Genomic DNA, 18,728 nt, shown 5'->3' with positions numbered 1-18,728 from the left:
TCTACACAAAGAGAATATTCACCAGTATTTTTTTCCTATATACAAGGAAATTAAGACTGTTTTTAGTCATCCTTTTGTAATATCTTTTCTGATCTGTTCCCTGAAAGAGATCTTTCAAGGCCTATGCCTGTAAAGTATCCAAATTTCCCCCCCAAAAATCAGCATCCTAGCCCACTTCATCTTACGTGTGTTTTTTGTATTTTGTAGTTTCTGAAGAATCTGGAGAGTTTTAGTTACCTGTAGTCACAGGTACAGCACGAGACTAAGATGCTGAATTAGAAGCAGCAACCTGTCATGGCTGTAGCACCAAGATTAGGGCAGGTTGCTGTGGAAAAAAAGCCTGCATTGTCAGTGCTTCTCATTTACCCTACAACAACCATATTTACTCTGTCTGTTCACTGCATTTATTCCCATCCCTCCCCCCCAAAAATAAAAAAGAATTAAGGGCTTACATAGAACCGTGGCAGTCCATTAAATAGGAAGGGGAAAAAAGGAAAAAAACTGTTATTACATCTGTTACATTCTCCAGCTGGCCATGATGCTGAACAGAAATGTCACAGCAGAAATTTGCTTATCCTGTAGCTAAGCAGTGAAGACGCTTGTGCATCATAACCCAGAGCTGAAGACACAATTTTCCTAGAATGGGATATTTTGCTGATCTGAATCTCTCCTGTGGGATCAGCAACAATCTGTTAATAAAAGTCAGCTCTAGAGTGGAGCTTGTGACAGTGTTGTGGTAGATTTAGAAAAGAGGCAAAATGCAGCAGGAAAAAAAAGCTCAGCTATTAAAAAACAGCCACTACTCTGGTTCTTCTGTGTTTATGAAAAGAGCAAACGAAAGCTGATACACCCCCAAAGAAGACAAGTGCTGTCAGCGCTGACCATAGAATGTGATTTGTGCATGCCCATTGCAAAAGTTTCCTATGCTGCTTCCTGGTGGCAGAAAGAGCATTCATCATTGTCTGATGGCTTCAGTGAAATCTGTCAAAGCTTTGCCCATCCCCCAGCTTTACACAGAAGTTAGGAGGTGCAGCCTCAGGAGCTGTCTCTCTGGTACAGAAATATATGGGATTTAACTGGATCCTGTATGTATCCCTGATCTTGAAAAAATGCACTGTCAGATGCAATCATATGCTTTTTATGCCACACATAGCAATTTGGTCCACTAAAACAGACTTTTTTGCTTTACTGACACCACACAGCTGCTGTTTCTTTGATAATGAAGGCCTGCATCTCTGGATCTGTGCTCATCAGCCCTATTTCCTACCAGGTCCCAATCAATCTCCTCATTTCCACTGATTTGACATTATATTACTACAGAGTTAGATAACAGACCTCCATGTTCCCCACCTAAACCATGGAGAAAAAAAAAAAAAAAAAAAAAGAATTTTAAAATAATTCCCATACCTAAGGAGTATTAAAACACAGAGTGAACAGCAGCAGCACAGCAGGAGCTGACTTCATATCCAGCAGTTTTCCCCAGCGGTATGGGTGGTAGCTGCCACCCAAACAGTAAGCAACACAGACCCATCCTACAACAGATTCTTAGCTAACTATAAAATCCAAGGGCATTAAATGGACAAAATTTATATCTACTGTAAGTATGTTCCCTGAGCATAAAGGAAAGAATAAAATCTTTAAGAATTCATGTTTTTCTTTCTCACTTTCCCCGGTATTTCTACATGATTATCTCACTATTGAGAACATTTTGTAGATTTAAAACACAGCTCCAACCCATTTCTTTAGGTTGAATGAGATTAACTCTGAAACATGTACTTATACTGCACTGAAGTTCATATAAAAAGTTGTAGTAGTTTACTTTTGTACAAAAGAAAAGTAAAGTACTCATAAAACACCCCTGCTAAGAATATACAAAGAAATAAGGTCTTGAATGGAAAATGGTACAGGTTGCCCAGATATAGAAGAGACTAAAAAACACAGTAATACACAGAGAATAGTACTATAAATATAAAAAAGGATCAGAATGTTCAAAGGCAGTCCACTCCACAAACAATTGCCTGCCTTGGATAAAGATAAAAAAGAGAAAACAAATTCAACTCATGTCAAAAATCATTGTGCTTAATGAACTCAGATATTCTGATGAATACCATTATACAAAAGCATAATTAAATCAGCGTCAAATCAACAGCTGAAGATCTGACCAAAATACATAAGATTACACTTTGAATCACTAGCATGTTAATATTAGCCACAAATGTCACAGACCAACTTTTCATTTGTACTGATTACAGCATAGTTTGGGATTCACTCATAATGAAAAGCATTTTATCTTTTAAATGGAGTGGCAAAACCTACTCTTAATAATCAGCCATTAACATAAAGCTGAGACAAAAGTAGAATACTCAGTTCATGGTGCTTCCATTGCTTTTCATCACTGGGGATGAAAAAGGGAATTCCGACCAAAGACAACATTCCTATTTGCTGGACAGACTACTAAAGCAAAAGAAATCAAGAATTTTCATTCCAATAACATCACAGAATCCTACATCCTGAGACACTAAGAAGATTTTCAGCGTAACATTCAATCACAAGATAAGTATCTTGTTTTCTCCCACAAACCAGCATTTCTGATTGGACAGTTTCTCTCACAATTGCACATATAGTCATATGAAAGATTTCTCCCTCTTTGTCTCTGAAGGAAAAAAAATAAAAATAAAAATAAAAAAAATCAAGGCTTTCTTTTAGATCATAGTTTCTTACTTTAAAACTTCTACCATCACAGTAATTGCTGTATAGAAAAAGAAAAAGAAACAAAACTTGACCAGTGCTACAGTTAGACCAACTGCAATCACTGAAGAGACTTTTTGTAGATAAAAACCTAACTTATATCTGATTTCAGATTTTGATCACTTCAAGGTAAGCTTAGTATCTTATCAAACTAAAATGCACTCAGCTTCTCATCTTTTAAAAGCTCCTATTTTGATTAGGCTGTAATTCTGCAGAAAGTTCCTAAATCTCAAAAAAAAAAAAAAAAAAAAAAAAGTATACAGATGAAAGGTGTTAAGAAACCAAACATTTCAAGGGCAAGTTCAAAATCTAAACAAATAACAAGGAAACAACATATACTCCTGAAGTATCTTCGAGATTAGCCCTAACTTTAGAGAATATGCCAAGCCTTCAGAAAAGACACACAATATCATGAAATGCTGCTCTCAGTGTTTAATAAAGATGACATCATAACAAGTTGGTGCCCAGTGGAAGAGTTCGCAAAGATGTGATACACTAGAGATCTGGATCACCAGCTCATAAGTTGTATCTCATTAATACACCAGACTACACAGCTCTCCATTTTGTGAAAAGACTGGGCAAAACATATTGCAGGAACTACATGAAGCCTTTGCACCCTCATGGACAGTGCATCATCCACTTGCAGCTGATCTAAAAACTTCTAAGAAAACAGATATTAGAGAATCATTAAACTCCCTCCCTCAGAAGAGAAAGCACAACTTCTTTGAGGTAGATGATGCGATTAAGGAATAATATATCTGAAAATGTTTACTGTTCCCGACCTTTCTTGCTGGTCCAACTGCCTTAATGGATTCACAGGTTATGGCAAATTGACTCTAAGCTGTCCCAGATTTCTTCACAATCACAAGGGGACAAGTCCTTCTCACATTTACTGAATAATTGCCCAAGAAAATTAAAAAAAAAAAAAAAAAAAAAAAAATTAAAAATAGGGAGAGCAAAAGGAAGCCTTTCAAGAAAATGATAACCAAAATAACTAAGTGATAGAGAAATATGTGGGTGGTCGAGAGTTAAGCCACTATAAAAGTGTGTAGGGAGGGAAATAATAGGAGTCCGGGGGAGAGACAAAGGCATACACAAACGAAAGGAGGAATAAAAAGCTGGGTTTTCCAGTTTTATTTGGCTTGGTTTTGGTGGTAATGTTGTATTATTATTTTTTTTTAAAATTTTTTATTTTTTTTATTTTTTAATTTTTTTTAAATATCTGGAAATACAGAGGAGTGAACTTTAGTGAGAAGTTACTAGGTGAAATTTTGTCTGTTTATATGAGCAACTAAGGTCAAATTCATAACCATTTCAAAAACACAGCAGTTTTAATAATCTTATATTTGATAATGAGCTACAGCTACTTACTATTCTCTGTAATAGGCTTCTGAGAAGAGAGAAATCTGTCCAAAAACCTCTTGCAGTCAATCCAGTAATCCCACCTCCTTTATAAATAACTTATTTTCACAATCCCCACACAACACTCAGTCCAAACACTGTCCATCTAGCACTCTGAAGGAGGACTACACATGCTTTTCTATAGAAAAAGAGTACTGCTCAGGATTAAAAACAGGGGACTCCTTTAAGAAGAAGAAAAAAATAAACAGCAATTTCGAAAGTTAGAACTCAGGCATTTAGTTAATGCTACGGTTTCAATAGCACTAATTACTCCAAGGAAGAAATAAGGTGTGTGTAGATATTGCAGTGGCAGTTTAATAATTAAATCTCTCTAGTTAAATTGCCTCATCAGATGCTCCTTTTCTTGTGTGGCTATAGCTATATACACCCCTTGAAAGCTACACAGAGCAAGACAGAATCATCCCTCACCCACTTAAAAAACAAACAAACAAAAAAAACCCCACTTTAAAATCCTAGATTTGTTGACAAAATATCCACATTCAACTTAACATTCAGTTTATAACTGTTAATTGCAACAGTAAAATATTTTTGAGTCCTGGCAATGGAGTAAACAGAAACAGTAGATCAAGGGCTTGGTTTCTCAGAGGGCACTATATAGCTTGGAGAAGGTGTCAGCTAACCTTGGCTGAACAGACTGCTTAGAAGATGGTAACCAAACTTGGCAAATCAGTAATGTTTACTGAAAGCCACCAGCTGGCACCATGAAAGACAACGTTCAGTGTTGTACCTGTCAAAAGTATACCTTTTTCTGAATCATTAAATTCTCCTCCTAGTAATAATGCCATGAAATTCCATAAATCTAATGCATATGAATCAGTAAGAATGGTCTACCCAAGTATCTATCAATTTGACAAACATGACAACAGCAATTGCTGAATCAGGATCTTCCTGAAGGTGTTGAATAGTTTCATAGGCCTCTCACTTCTTTACTCATGCCAAAGCTGTGAAACAACAGTACAAAACTGACAAAACATTTTATCTGCCAACAGAAGACCTTCCAAACTTTCCCTTCCCATTACACCATATGACAGCTGTGTGGTACTAAATGATTTATCTGCACCTGTTAATACACCACACCTGACCCTCTGACTGAAAAACTGATTGCTCATTATGGTATCTTTATAAAATTCATTGTTCCAGGATAACAGATCTGAGCATGTCACAGCAATGACAACTTGCTACAGTGATTACTAGTTTTATACAGGGTAGTGTCTGCAAAGACTAAGCTCAAAATCAGAGACCCCTTCTAGGAACCAAATGGCAATGAGACTTACTCATTTTTTCTACTTCTTTTTCCAAAGGAATCCATTATAACTGAAAAAAGTATTAAAGCATAAATGAGATTATTTGGAGCTTCTCACATGCAACTCCAATTCTGTTGGAAAGCCACATGCAATAAAGTAGCGAGCATAACTACCCTTGCTGAACCAATGGTTATTCAATCAAACACAGATGCAGCATCAGTTTTGGCAAAATGCTATGTCCTGAGCATTAAATTCATCCTTTAATAATGCAATGTTACAATCCACACAAGGTTGTCTCTTTTTATTCCAACGAATCATATGCAACAAAAGGGCAAAGTTACATTATGTGTCCAGATTACATGAATGTAAATTGACTATTCAGAAAATAAGAGCGTGACTGCATAATGTCTATTATTATTTTCAAAGTCAACAACTTCTTTTCTTGCAACAGTAAGAATACTTCTGCTTTATACATTCAGACCTCAGGTACAAATTATTTTGTCAGAAAGAAGCAAATTGTACAGAATTTAAATACAATTGTATGGGGAAAGATGTCTTTAAAATAACATTATGGATCCCTATATCTATTAAACCCCATATACTGCATGCTAGATTTGCTCATCATTTTACTCTGTCAGCCCAGTTCTACACTTTCGCCTCCCCTCTACAAATGCCATCCCTTTCTGAAAGGAATCCTCTGCCCCAGTCCTCAGCTATAGCTGCTCGTGGCAGTCATATTCCTACCTTGACATTTGGTGCAGATGTAGGTCAGTTCTGGTGCTATGTTGGGTCAGCACAATTAGCTAGTTATACAATTAGTCAGACAATAAAACTTTTCAAATGAGCCATGGCTCCAGAAAAGCCAGTGACAACATACACAGAGATGAAAAGGGAGCTGAAGGTCACTTCTATCTTCTAGAACTCTAAGCAAGAACAAAAGCTGAGAAAATTTTATGCTGAATGAAATGCTCCCTTTTTTGAGTATTTGAAGCATTCCTCCCTTCTCCATGAACAGAGGTGAAGGCATCATAGATCCCCATTTCTTTCTTCCTAGAGTGCTTTTCTTCTTTGTACATTTCAACACAAATTTGAATTGCATGTTTCTGAGGGTTTTATTTGTGTTTTTAAATTAGGTATATACATTAACATGTATCACTGTTCCAATAACAGAAAGCACTATACATTATTTTCAAAACAACAGCAAAGAGCAATAGCTAAGAATTCACTGCTTAAGTATATTTGATGAATTCTGCTGCTGTGTTGGTCAGTCATGCTCTTAATTCACAACCATCATACCTCACTCAAGCATTTGTCACAGCATAATTTTCATCCTAAAGATCTAGAAACATTGGGCCTACATAGCCTTCCATACTGTGGATGCTCTTCCATACTGGTATATGCACATTTAAATACCAGCTGTGGTGCTGCTGAATACAAGAGACCTAATAAATAAAAGGCAGAAGCATGGAAGTAAATTGACAGAAGTGTAGAAATACAAGGTTAATGCTCTTCTCTGAAGAAATTACATTTTGCCTCATGTTGAAAACTCTTACAAAAGAGAATCAACAGCAGTAATATATTTCTCAAACTGTCATGCAGTAGTCAGCATTGGAAGTTAATCAGAGATGAATAACTTTCTACCCAAGGATATTAAAACATCTTTCTTTCATACTTTTCATTGTCCTTCTCAGGTTTAACCTGACTACCTTTATTAACCAACAAAAAATGATGTAATAACTCATCCCAAAATATATCACTTATTCTGTATACTTACTCCTCCTCAGACTTGCATGGATTGCTGAAGTTTCTACAAAAACAAACAAACCACACCAAAAAACACAAACTGCAAAGACTGGAAGAGAAACAAACTAAAAAGAAGCCAAACTGATAATCACACTAAATAATTCAAAATGACACACTAGTGAAGCAGAAAAAGGGAGTCTCAAAGGCTAATGTTGGTGCATTACTTTTCCTGCTTTCCCACTCCAAGAAGTGCTTACAAAAAGGCAATCAAAATATTTTGTTGGGTTGGTTTTTTTGTTTCCTATAGTTGCTGAGTGGTATCAGAAAAGAATCTTCAATTACAGTCATTTGGACTCAAGTTATTATAATAGTGATAGAAGTAGATAGTTTGAGCACAGGCATGGTATTCTTAAAATAGAAGAAGAGAAAATGCTAGATACACAAAGTATTCAACAGCCAGTCATTAAACGAGGAAGTGGTGTTTTGAGCAAACGACATTTGCAAAGCATTTGATTGTGCAGCACTACTCAGTTGCACTCTAATGCAACAAATCTGGAAGAATGAAACGTGATTTCAGCTGAATGCCTTCCTTCCTCTGAGCTCCAATAATGTGTCAGTATCTCCTCCCCTTGCCACTTCTGTGAGTTCCCACACAGATTTTGACAAATGTATTACAGTACATCTTCAAGCTTGACATCTGATTTTAAGCACCAGGATTCCTAGCCATTGAGCTTAATAAAATTTAAAACAACGTCTATTCTAAAAATCATAGCTAATGCTATTTTGTTGTTAATTTAATATCAAAATAAATTTATTCCACAGAATGAATTGGGTCACCTTCTAAAGGCCTAAATATGGCAGTTTTGAACTACAAATGAACTTAGGTTTTGCTCAGTTTTATTGTCAGGTGAGCGTACAAAAGAGCTACTCAAGGCTGAAAAATAAACTTATGTTGCATTAGTGTTCATTATTTTCTATTTGCATTTCAGCAGCATTCTTATTTGCTCTATAAACAGATTCATTTTTACTACAATGCACGTGCTCATACCATGCTAACAACCCCATAGATCACACATAGTGAGTATCAAGTGATAAGATTCAGTGAAACCACACAAAAAAAAATCATTAAATCCTCTCTTAAAAAAAAAAAAAAAGAAAGAAATCTGCAATTTCTGTATCAACAAGTTACTCTTTCACGTCTATTTATGTTATTGTGTATTGTCCAAAACTCACTATGAGTAATATAATGGTGGCTTACATATTATCTACAAGAGGCATTTCCCTATCTTGCTAGCCTAGCTCCATCCAGCATCATTAAATTCCATCAAGATACATGCAGTATAATGAAAAATTTGTTGACACAATCTGAGCAATCCCAGCCCCAAAGCAACGTAAGGAGAAGTTCTAAGAAGAGGCCTGTTTCAGTACATATTTAGATGTTAACTTGGAAGTGAGTGTATTTTCTCAGATAACAGTTCTGGGAAATACAATGCAAAACCTGGCCTAGACATAAATATCAGATCCTCACATTTTTCTCAGAATACCAAGCAGTACTCTCTCTCCCTACTCAGTCCTAACATTTTTGTGTCCTTTGATCAGGTGCAAACTTACATTCCAGCTCAATTTTTTCCCCCCCACTGGTATGAGAAAGCTTCAGTAGAAGCTCTGCTTGTGGTAACTGACATCTAAAGGATACACACACAAAAAAAAAAAAAAGAAAAAATCTTGTCACTTTGCTTGTTGCGTCACTAAGAGGAAAGAAAAAGATTAAGAAAACGTTGATGGACCAAGGTAACATAGGAAAGAAGCAATTAGTAAGGTCATCTTTCCAGTTTTAATTTGTAAGCAGAATATTCCTTACGTAAAGTAGACACTGCATTGCTTGTGGACTGAAGAGATTGTCTAGTGGAACTTAACAAAGAAAGGGAAAAAGGTAAAGTAAAGGAGCACTCCACATTGGCATCACCCTATACGAGGGGTCAAGAAGAAGCCAGTAGTCTACTCTGACCAAATTAATTCAGCTGAAAACACTGAAAAGGTGACCACTTGCCACGAACCCTTGAGACCAGCAGAGTGTACTACTGACTCAGAGACAGCTCCTTAAGAATATTATTCACATGATGTATTTAGAGCAGAAGTGTCATCAAGTCCTGGTTGAATTCTCCATATTTGCTGGCCTTTTTTTTAAAATGCCCTATGACTGTCAGAAAATAACATGGATGTCCTGAAGCACATGACAGTTCCAAACATATAATTTAACCTGCAGATTAAACCAGAGATTGCGAAGAAAAGTTTTTCTTCCCTGCTTCAAATAATTCATAATTGCATTCCTATACAGGAGTGCACGTTTTGTCTATTTCTATGTAAATTCCAAAACATTCTGATTTTCCATAAAAATAGCTTACATTACTGTAATTCCAAGGGAAAAAAAAAAATAAGTCCACCAAAAATATGAATATTTTGTTTCAAAAAGTACAATTGTTTGATTCAAAAGTACAATTGTATTGAAACAAGCAAGATGAAGACTTCAGTTCCAATTCTATGAGGCTTAAAACTTCATTGGGCAAGAAGCAATCAAAATAGTCTGTGGTGAAAGATAGTGCATCTCACTTTACTCACTGAGGACTAAAATAAGTGGTGTTACTTTTGGAGCAGGCCTCATAAAATGACTTGTTTTTGACATACCTGAAGTATGTCTAAGGGACTGCTAGTGGATCACAAATGTTCTGCTTTCTCTGAAAATGTCCCTACAACCTGAAGGTTATAGTGAGTTACTAGCAAGTCTCTGTTTTTCATTCATGTGAAATCAACAGCTAGTATATATCAGCTCTTCAAAGTAGAGTATGAATTACAGCATCCACTGCTAAAAGTCACATTGATTGGCAGTTTAGCAATCCAGATGGTGTTTACACACCAAAAAAGGTACAGTTACATAGTTTAAAATTTTAATAGCAAATTCCTTTGGGTATAAGGAAGATTTTCCATCTCAGACTGAAGAATTTTCCATTAGAGCTTGTTTTGCTGTGTCTACTCAGACTTCACAGTCAAACTGTATTTTTCTTAACACAAAAACAGCAGTTACTCTTCTATTCTGCTACCTCAGATAGTAGGAAACATGAGCACCTAAAAGTAATCCATGGAAGATTATCCCAGAACAAGTCCCAAAGCAGCATACAATCTATTTGGAAGACCTTCTGCATAAATTGAACATTCATAGAGAACGGGTCGCAATTTTAATTTAATCTAGCCCCTAGTTCTGTTCAGGAATAGCCCTTAGGCCTAGGAGTGACTTCAAAGACTCTTAAATATCATCTTTATTTATAGATTGTGTTTCCTCTTTGCAACTTGATCTCCAAGAAGAAAATTATTAATGCCTCTATTATAATCTTCACTTTTCCCTCTAATTAATGAGCATAGCAAGAAGAGTTGACAAATTACTCCCAACGTAAAAATGTTTTACACATGAAGCCCAGATAAGGGACTGAAGTTTCCTACCTTTTAGCATTCAGGGCAAAAAAGGCTGCAAGAGTCATTAGAACTCAAGAACCAGTTCTAACTTCAACTTGCTTTGACAAAGGTGTAACTCCATCTCCTTCCCTTCCAGTTTACATCACTGATGGAGTAGAAATATTGACAACAGAAGTTTAGACTATAAAGAAAACAAGCCATTTTAAGGGAAAACAAATAGTCAAGTAAAGATGACTTATCACTTTAATAGAGCAAGAAATTCTGAGCTCCACTGATGTCAACTACATAGTCAGATAATCCATAGAACAAAAGACTCCTAAGCATACACATTTGGTCAAGGATGAGGCAGTCCTTATCTTATTCAGCCTTTGAGAGGCAAATGATACAGTTTCAGAAAATGTATGCAGCTTCACAGAACATTTCACACTCACACACTTTCAATAAGTCTCATGGAATAATTCTAATTTCATTTTTTAAACAGGCTATGATAGTTCAAGACGGATTCTGTCTTAGAACTTGTTTCTACAAAAGATCAAGAGAATTTCCAGAAGAGAACAAGTGTCAATCAACTGAACATATGCGTGTTTTCCAATCTGGTTACCCAAAATGAATTGATATTATTAAAGTGAAAATAATTTTATAGTAGTACCAGAACAAAAGGACAATCAGTAAAAAAAATTTCCTTTAAAAGTTATGAAACAAAAATCAAGCTGGATTGGGAGGACTGGTTTAGGAGACAGGCACATCTATTTATACATGAAGCCTACTGCAGTGCTTGTTACCTGCTAGGATTGTGAAATAGAGGAAAATATTTTGGTCTTCAAAGTTTTTGTATTCTGAAACAAAAACAGATTTCATCTCAGGTAATGTCTACAGTTTTAAAAGGCTTATTACTTCACTGTGCCTTAGTCATTACTATGAAATGTCTTTCCACATATAGAATTTTCAAAATGTTCATCAAACTCACAATAAGTATGAGATTCAGCATCTGAGTGAATTAGTTATTCATCAGTAGAGATAGCTCTTCCAATCAAAATCTTTTGTCCATCTAACTATATAATGAACATAATGGGCTTCTTCCCCTTGCAGCTCATCCCACTCCCACTTCCTCCTAACCCTTGTCAGAGCTGCCAGCAGCACCAGCATGGAGAGCTCTGAAGATGATGACATCTGGGAAAACCTGAAAAGCGGAGAGTTGGAAATATTTTAACAGCAGCTGCATCCCATTCAGCTGGCTTGTCAAAGTATATCCTGATTGGAATAAATTACATCTCAGCCTCTGAAAACTGGAGGGGAAACAAGGTGTTTACAATTCAACACCTAGTTGGATCAATTCCAAACCATGACATATGTCACACAAATTTGCTTTGATGGAGCTAAGCACAGGTTTCTTTCCAAAGTTAAAATCAGTGCATTAGCATTAAAATGCTGATCTCCATTTTGAATGACAGCATAATTGCATTAGCACATAATCAACATAACCTTACAGAGAAACACAAGACTGTGTTGATGCAAGATGAGGAAACATCTTGGAGAAGAATCCTTACAATCTAATACTGACTGAAGCCTACAAAAAATTACATTCCTCAGTCGTAGAGAATTATATTCTGATAGATTCCAATAAATACTATTTGCAACTGCAGATACAAATTAAATACTCCTCAGCTTCTATGAAATTAATACTCTTTAGAGGAATGGCTCTTGGAAAAATAATTTAAGAAAATCCACCACTAGTAAGAACAACAGTTAAAAATCAGACTCGGAAAATGGTAGAGCCATCCTGAATGCATCATACATCTCTTGCATTAACTGCAGGACTGATAGGACCCCAAGACAGATAGGTCTTATACATCTTCATTTCTCATTTCTAGGAGCATTCCAGAGTAGCATTAATCATTATAAATGTAGCAACAGTCAAGAAGAAGAGTGTCTATGTAAGCTGCCTCACACACAGACTCCATTCACGATCAGAGGAAAAGAAAAGGAAGAACTTATGCCAGTGTTAAAAATGTGTTTTTTCTTTGGTGCAAGACAGATTCAGACACTACATAGTACAGGTATTTTGCAGTCAATCTTTCCAAAAGGGAATTAAAAAGTTGGAAGAGAGAGAAGAAAGGTCGCTGAGTCCACATTCTGCTAGATTTATAGCACAAAAGAGCTAAGACCAGAGCCAAATATGATGTAACCAAGTAGAAAATCAGGTCCTAACTCTAAAGTTACTGAAGTTATAGATACTTAACAGACAAGACAACTCTGAACTGAAAAGTCATTTCTTCTTCTTCTCTGTGTCATCATGAGATATTTATCTAGTAATTTTCGATGCCAAATAAATTTGAGCAATATTAAGCACATGCAAACTACTAGCACTAAAAAAAAAACAAAAAACCTTTTCTCTTATTTGTTCATCATTTATCTTCCTAATATCAGAATTGTAATACTAATGATTATTTGTCCAAAGGTGACAGCCTGCACACAGTTCAAATTCCTCAACTGTTCAGAGCATCTCATGACTCAGGCTGCTATTTTCCAATAGCATCCAGCACAGCTGGCTACTGTCCCCAGCATCCCTCTCAAAAGACAGTTCATACCTCCTTCCTACCATCAGCGGCCACAAGTCACTCCTTTTTTAGGATTTCACACTTCCTATCTGGACAGACCTTCTTTTTCCATACTACTTGGTGTGAACAGGAACAGCAATTGCTCTGTGGTGGTTCACACTTGGAGAGCGGGATAGCATCTCTATGTCTCCTACCCTTGTATTGAGAGATATAGCTTTAGTCCCAGATGTGGCTGCAAGTATCAACCTATAAAATCATTAAAGTTCTATGACAAAAGGAGATATTCTGTGTTGCCACCCCCAGCTGATATCTACATATAAACCAGAAACTCACTCTCTCATCTTCTTGACCCTGAGGAGGAAACTAGGAAAAAGTAACACACTCATCACAGAATCACAGAATGACCTGGGTTGGAAGGGACCTCAAGGATCATGAAGCTCCAACCCCCTGCCTGGCAGGGCCACCAAACATACACCTTTACTACATCAGGTTGCCCAGGGCCCCATCCAACCTGGTCTTGAACACCTCCAAGGACAGGGCATCCACAACCTCCCTGGGCAGCCTGTTCCAGGGCCTAACCACTCTCCTAGTAAAGAACTTCCCCCTAATATCCAACCTAAATCTTCCCTCCTTCAACTTGGATCCATTTCCCCTAGTCCTGCTATTGTCAACCCTTTCAAAGAGTTTACTCCCCTCCTGGGTGGAGGTTCACTTCAGGTATTGAAAGGCTGCAACGAGGTCACCCCGCAGCCTTCTCTTCTCTAGGCTGAACAAGCCCAGTTCCCTCAGGCTGTCCTCATAGGGGAGGTGCTCCAGCCCCCTGATCATCTTCATGGATCATCTTCAGTGATAGTCATGATCAGGCCTCAAACTCCTGTAGCAATAGACCCCAAAAATCCTGCACCACAGAGATATTTAAAACAAATGATCTTTTGCATCTGCTGATCCACAGTACTGCCTGTAGAACAAAAAATAAGTCTGTCTGCAGCTGCCCTCTAGTCCAGAAGCTTTCACCACCTGGTCATTGTATCCTATCAGTCTCCTACTGGGGACCATCAAACAGATACAAGGGACAGCCATCTCATCAGTTATTGCACTCCTGAGAAGTTTGCTGACAGAGGAGGATGCCATAAATCTGCATTCAATCAGTAAAAACAGTAGAAGGAATGACACCTTACAGTAACGTATTCCCCCTGCAGCTAGCATTTTACTAAATCCTAGTCAGCATCTTCTCTGACAGTCCTATGCCCTACCAGAGTTGCACCACGACATATATGTATCTGATTTGATTGTCCTTTAAATAAGCATTTCCACATACATACTTTGCATAGTTTAATCCATCACAGGATATAGCTTTATTAAGAATAGGTGGCAAGTAGAAGTTTTGTGCTTACTCAGAGTCCAGGATGAAGACTCTGGTAAGTAGGGAAAATTTCACTGCCAGTCTTTTCAGTCTGTAACCAGTCACTGCAGAAAGGAGAAGTCCTCTCACTTTGCCACATCAGATATCAGATCACAGCAATTACCCTCCTGCCTCTCCCATTCTTTCTCAGATCAGCTTAATTTTCAGCTTCCCACATTCTTGCTGGACCCCAAACATTATAGAGTACAAATAAACCCCTGACCTAACTCTTTTTCTTCACCTTCATCATAGGGTTGCTTGCTTCATTTACTGATAGGCAGCTAAATAAATGCATTGAACTGCCTGCATTTAAGCAGAAAATGACACTGATTGTCACTAAATATAATGAGTACCGTATGCATGCTTCATTGGAACCAGAAGCTCAAATTAGCCTGTCAGAATCTGACTGTACCCTGACGCCAGCCTGTCAAGTGACACACTTAGCTCAAGAGAATAAAGAAAAGGCTTGTCAAAGCCATCAAGGCTTTCCAGTTGCTCAAGTCCCATCCCTTTGCTCACTACCTTTATTAAATCTAAATCCATTTTGTATTTGCAGTTAGGTAGATACTGTCTTTTTTGCTCCCTCTTCTTCAATTTCCCCATCACCACCACTTTCATACTAAAAACCCATCAAATCTGGAAAGTGGAAAAAAGCAATTTCTTATAGGCCCCTAATGTCTGAAGTCCAGTTTTCTTACAAAGAAAGGGAATGGTTTACCTATAGATAAAACCTTATCGGTGGCTCAACTTTGCTTTTCATGAAGAGCATTATAAAGCATTAGAATAATACTGGATTTAGAGATGAACTGGAAGAGCAGAACCTTCAAAAAGGACTTCCTCCCTTCTGATTTTTTCTCCCCACCAGCACATACAGAAGGGCAGATATCTCAGAGCAGCAGGAGCTGAAAAAAACCCTCTGAATTGCTATCTATTGCCTCGAGGGCACACCCATACTTAACACATACTTACTAAACCTGAGCATATCCGGAACTGACTCAGAGGCTGGCAACTCCAAGCTGGATCTACAAAGCACATCCTGATCAGACTTATTATCAACAGCTTGCTCCTTTTCCCAAGGATCCTTTTAGCATCTTCCCAGATCTCAGCCCTATTTAGCCCCAAATCCACACCAACTCTAAACAACTGATGCATTAGCAGAACGGAAAAGAAACAAAGAAACAAACAGAAAATTCACAAAATCCACATCCTAAAATGATACTCTCAATATTTTGATGGTTTTCTTCCCACCACAACAATATTCATACATAAATAATTATTATTTTAAAAAAAGACAATTTGTGATCTCTTCCACAGACAAGATTCAGCCACACTGATGGCATTTCACAAGATGAGGAATTGCTCTCAGTGCTGATCATGATGTCAGCACCTTGTGAGACGTTCATGAAGTTGCCAGGGCTGTCCAGTGTCTCAAGTAATGTAAAAGTACATTAAGAGAAAAGTGATAGTAATAATCAAACCCTTAGTTCCAAGACTGAAAGACAGGCTAAAAATAAATAGAGTATAACACTGAGATCCAAGATTAGGTTGTGCTTAGAAGAAGCTACCTTGCCAGGTTTAGACCCTTGCCTTGGATCTTGCTGATTCATGGTAAGTATCTCTGATAAGTCACTTAGCACTGAAAACTCATTATAATACACAGCTGCCAAAACTACTTTACACACTGTAAGGAGCCATGGTACATCCCCACCTGGCACAGTAACTAGCACAGTAAAAGCATGGCTTATTTAAGCTGATATCACAAACCTTTGGCTAGTGTATATGGCTTGTCTTAGCCAAGGAGAAGGTGAACGAATACTCAGCCACATCTATGTGCAGCAGCTTCTCACTGACCCTTTTTCCAAATCAGACGATGGCAGAAAAGCAGGGCATGCAGCAGTGCCTCCACTGCTCCAGTTCAGTAGCTTGGCACAGGCTCCAGCCAGTCTTCAATGGGCTTTGGAGGCTGGACATCAAGACAAACTGTACTATAGACTCAAACACATTATAGACAGCTTCAGGGATCTAGGAAGAAATCTGGATGAAGTGAGTTACCTCTGCATTGAACCACTCTCTTCACATTTCAGAAGATCACTTGGTCATACACACAAAATTTACTCCAAATCAAAGGTGTTTCCATCCCTTCCATGTTCTCACACAAAATACTGTTAGAAAAATTGAACACAGGTGGCATAGTTGAGTTAGCCTCACACTGACAGTCTTCCTTAAAGTGTATTTATTGTGCAATAACCTTTGAATTAGACACTTCACTTAGATGATCCCCACCCTACAAGACTGTAATAGTGGACTAAAACAAGTAAAGCCTACTCTTCAGGCTCTCCCTATTTAGCTCAGGTCACCTATAGGGGATGCTTACACTTCATACCCTCTACGCAACTCCCACTTGAGTTCCTTGAAGTGAAATTAGCTGTTTATTTATTAGAAAATTAGGCAAGTTATCTCTGATTCCAGAAGGCATTGTACCTGCAATTTTATTAGGTTGCCATTTCACAGTTAACACACAAGCTTTTATTTATATTTTTCTTACCAAATAAGAAGTTTTTAATGGGTGACATCTCAAAGGAGAATCCATTCCATTTGGAGGGTGTATTACTTAAATCAAAAGGCTCATCTGAAGTTGAACAAATGAACTGATGAAGCATCTAGGACTGTACTAATGCTTCTAAGTTGTTCACAGGGGAGCAGAAAAGAAACAGCAGGGAGCTAGAGAAGAATAGAGAAAATTCTTGCAAAAATTTCAGAAAGAAAGATACCAAGTCTGGTATCTTGATGCTGATCTGGGCTACACAACTTGATGATATCACAGTTTGACATAACTGCCTGATCAATGAAAGAATGACCTAGCACCTACACACTGTCAGAGAGGGTGAAGTAACAATTAACACCTGGCAGAACTTCTCTTACATTAAAACACCATTTTGCACTTGAAATATACTTTCACCCAAAGAGTCAACATCAGCTCATTTTGATAAAGCATCAACTATTCATTTACATCATTAGCTCAGACTATATTTTGGTTATATGTTGACTAGCTTAGAACCAATATTTTGCACAGATAACAATTGTTCATCTTAATGGGCTCCCCTTCAGCTTATCTCTTGAGTAGAGCTGAAATTAAAGAAGGCATTAGAAAAGTTGCTGAAGTGCACATTATTAAGTGCTAGCCAAACCCACACCATCTTACCTGATTCTCTAGTTACACATGAAAACAGGACTAAGGGATGTAAGCTTTGTAAACACACTCATACCTTTCAAACCCTCTTTTGAATATTTCATAGTGATAAACAATTGTTCATGTTTGTCTGTAACAGAAACAGTTCCTCATTATCATATCAGAAACTTGCTCCTGATGTACCTCAGGATCCCAGAGCCCTCACCCAGGATCCTGTTCACTTCTTTGTGTAGTCTGCTGAAGCTCCAACCAAGGGCAACTAAGCAAAAAATAAAGCTTCAGCTGCACTGATTACAAAGAAAAAGTACATAACTAGTGCACTAGCACTTAGAAATTAATTAAACAGGACTGGAACATGAGAACATTTAAAATAAACATTTAATAATATCACCAAGAATATAAAGTTTTAAGCATACTAAATCATTTTTTAGCCTGCTAAATAGCTTTTCTTCTGTGGTCTAGGAGATGTATAATTAATATATGTTTCTAGCCTTCAATGATTAATAATTAAATAGCTTGACTAACATTTAGATGGTAAAAGTAGAAAATTCTTTTTTTTTTCCTTTTTTTAGCTTTTTTTTTTTTTTTTTGAAGAACATGACAGATAAGTCATTTCTATTAGTGCTTTTCTAATTATAATTTATTTTAGAATGGCACATAGCAATTTATTTAAACCCCTCTAACGTCTGGTGTAAGGAAAAGATTTCTATTTTATTCTTCTTAGCTTATGAATATATCACTCAAATATTTTCTCCTTGCACTGACAGCCTAGGGCCAAGGAGCAAATACTGATGCTAAGAGCCAAGCTCTCAATGCTAGGAACAAGGATAGTTAGGCCTTAACAGAAAGGATATGGAATCATATCATAGAATCATAGAACGGCCTGTGTTGAAAAGGACCATAATGATCACATATAGTTTCAACCTCCCCACCACCAGGCTGCCCAGAGTCAC

Source organism: Coturnix japonica, chromosome 3 (assembly GCF_054131305.1).
Source record: "Coturnix japonica strain WE chromosome 3, WE-NBRP24, whole genome shotgun sequence".
NCBI lineage: Eukaryota > Metazoa > Chordata > Aves > Galliformes > Phasianidae > Coturnix > Coturnix japonica.
The sequence above is the reverse complement of the archived record's forward strand: the minus strand, read 5'-3'. Positions refer to the sequence as shown.